This window comes from Helianthus annuus, chromosome 7, assembly GCF_002127325.2.
Source record: "Helianthus annuus cultivar XRQ/B chromosome 7, HanXRQr2.0-SUNRISE, whole genome shotgun sequence".
NCBI lineage: Eukaryota > Viridiplantae > Streptophyta > Magnoliopsida > Asterales > Asteraceae > Helianthus > Helianthus annuus.
In genome coordinates, this window is record NC_035439.2 from 89,924,471 (window position 1) to 89,928,208 (window position 3,738).

The following is a 3,738-nucleotide window of genomic DNA, read 5'->3' on the forward strand; positions in this document are numbered from 1 at the left end:
ATGTACGGAGAAGTTTCCAATGTGGCATGCGACGATGATGGTGGCAGTGTAGTAGAACGTGGGGATCGGTTGCGGCCTTCTTCAGTGGCGGAGAATCAGCGGTGTGCGGCGATTGATGGTTTCGTGATGGCGTTTGGTGGTTATTGTGCGACGGCCGGTTACCGGCTTCAGGAGCGTCAACATAAGTTGCAACAAATATGTAACTCGGTAAACTCGTATAATAGCATAAACACGTATGATTCACACATAGATTTAAATGCATATACATGTTTACAAAGTCTACACTTTAAGAGAAGCAGAATAATGAGGGCATGGAAACGAACTGTGCCTTTCGACCAAACCACCACCGAAAACAAAAACTTAAAAAAGAAACTAAATGTAAACTCCAACGTAGTTTAACAAACAAAATGAAAAATAGTAAGCACCAACATATAATCTCTAAGTTCACTTAGGTCCACACAATCAAGTTTCATTCGGGTGCCATGCAAAACGTCGTTAAGAAATCATAAGTGCTTCCATTAATCTCAATTCCGGAGTTGTCTGACCCTTAAGAAGAAAACAAAAAAAAGGTTAATTTGTGTGTTGAATATGATTATAGAAATTATATAAAATTCAATAACGATGTGCACCCTTAACAAAACGTACAACATAACTTGTGATTTTAAAAACAAGTTTAGAAGACTTTTCACTCATTTCTATTTTCACCAAATTTATAAATCCTAAGTGGATACTAAATTTACATCAATAATATAATATTATAAAACATAAGTGGATTACAATTATATATGATGACATAGCAAAAAACCAATTCATAAATCTAAAAAAAATCCATGCCTACAACATTTGTTATCTGATTTGTAACTTTTTCATCTCTATCAATAAGTAGTAATTTTACTTAGTTTCTGCCATTGACTACTAACAGTGACCCATATAATTGTCCACGAGTAAAAATTATCTCAGCATTTTTATTACATATAACAATAAAAAATGAAATTACAATTACAATTCACAAATGACTAAATATTTCTTCGTACTACACGTTTTGTTAATCGACTTTATCCTACATTCTTTGTGCTTCATCAATAACACTATATTTCCAATCGACTCTAGGAAGTTTTTAACGATCATACGTAACAAAATCAATAGGTTTATAATAGAATTGTATAATTCTATAATGCGTACAACAATTTACATAAAGTATTTTTATTCTCCAAGCATCTGCAATCAATAGTAATCTGGTCAACCCATTCTTGCCCTCCTCATTGTCTTCACTATTATATTTTGTATGCATGACATTACTCCAAGCATCTTCAATCAACAGTAATCTGGTCAACCCAACAAAAATACATAAGAATTAGATGGCTAGAAATGGAAAACTTGAGCACACTAGCTATTACATCATTGTGGTTCATATCAGCAGCAGAGGAACCTATGTGGGAACAAAATGTTGTAGTAAAAGCCTAGACATATGAAATTTTGCTTCATTCACATATGTTTTTGGCCTTTATATATCATGATTAAAACCCTAAACTGTACAAATTCAATGAAAAGTCGCCTAACTTTATTTATATATGTCATTTTTGGAATAACTTGAACTTATAAAAGCTAAACGAAACGAACCTTTATGGCTTATCGCTAACAGCTCGAATGGGTCAATTAAAAAAAATCTAAATGAAATGGGTCACAAGCAAGGTTTACAAGTACGGAATCGTGCCTCGAGGCGTTTTGCCTTCACCTCACGAGGCGTACGCCTTGAGGCAGACCGACACATAAGCACCGGGCAGAATTAAAAAATAAATCTAAAAATTATATATCTTATAAAAAATAAAATACGAACTAATTTCATCAGCAATTTATCAAAACCCCCTGAGGCGCAACTTTTCATAATGCCTCAGCCCTATGAGGCGCACATACAAAATAATCCCTGGCCGTTTTAAACCATGGTCACAAGACTTTAAATTCGCCAAAGTGTATGTTGGTCCATAAACCTTATAAATCTCTTTATTCGGAAACTAATATAACCAACATAGCCGGTCATATTTATGAAATTTATTACTATACAAAAATTGGGAAATTATCGTTTCTTGCCTACCGGCACCAACAATTGGCCACGCGGACCCGTTACTAACCAATGTATGGATTAGAAATAGATAAATAGGGAGACACGTTAAAGAGTAATTGCAAACAATCTTTGTGATACCATGTTTTAGATTAGATAAAGAATTACCTGGAATAAATTGTAATGTTTAGCAGCTTTTAGCACATCAGCGAATATCAAAGCGAACCTTTAAAAGTGATTTTTCTCAATTGTTTGGTTGTACATGGTGATTCACTAAGATATTCCTGTATTGGTAAAATTATAAAAGATTAGAGAAAAAACATAATAAACTCAACCAATCACAATTTTTATAAAGTGGTTCGGCACCAAGCGGCAACCACTGCCAACCCCTTTGCCGCATAAGTGTTACCGAAAATGGGGAAGAAATCGGTGAGGGAACACCGATGCGGGGAGAGGGAGGGGAGGAGAGGAGAGAGAGAGGGGGTGTGTGGGGTGGGGTCCATGTCATCTCAACCAATCACACATTTTTCTTTTTTTTTAAATAGTTTATCAATTCATCAAGTGTCTAACTATTGCCAACACTTTTAAGTATAATTTACCACCTTGACATGGCACACTCTTATTGGTTGATTTTGAAGTTTACCGCTTTCAAGTGTGTAACCACTCCCTACACCCTAAGTAGGAGTGAGAAAATGACATGCGACACCCATTTTGTTTTCTAAAAAATACAACAAAAAATCTAGTACAAAAAATATAGCAAAAAAATCCAATACAAAAAAATATAACTAAATCTAGTATAAAAAACATAACAGAAAAAAATATAGCATAAAAAATCTAGCACAAAAAAATCAGAAAAAAATATAAGACAAAAAAATTAAGTAAAAAAATTTTAGCACAAAACTGTAGTACAAAAATCAAGTACAAAAAAATGCTACACAACATAGAAATACAACATATTTTTGTGGGTTTTTTTAGTTGTCATACTTTATATAAAAATATGGTACTTAGATTAAAAATAAAAAGACACTCGATTTTATGATGAATTTTTTATGAAAATATAATGTCATATAAAAGAGTTATGAACGTTTAAAAAATTGGGGTGGAATATGCATGTGCCTGAGAAAATCAATAAATAAGATTTACCAAAATAACCTTACACTACTATTTTTTCCTACATTTTCATCTTAACCATTGATTTGAAAAATGAATGGTTAAAAAATCATCATCATCATCATCATCATCATCATCATCTTCTTCTTCATACTCAGTATATCCCACCAATATCAAAGCTAAGGTAGAGTCTAAGAAGGGTAAGATGTAGACAGCCTTACCTCTACCCGTAGGAATAGAGATGTTGCTTCCAGTGAGACCCCGACTTGATAATAGTTTTGCATCAATATATATAGTAACATTTGTTATTTAACTATACATTTGGGTCTTGGGAGGCTAATTGAACTTGGTATATGAAACTTGGGTTTGAGCTCGTTCAAGCTGTGCCCAACTTTTTAACGAGCAAACTCGAGCAGCTTAGAGTGGCTCAACTCACACCGTATAACTTCACTGTAGTTTTTTTTTAACACCAAACTAGTACAAATAGTATAACTCAAAAGACGCCACTATTTGAAAAGTGTGTACATGTACTCGACTCGCGCTCAACCCCGCCCCGTTATGTTATAGAA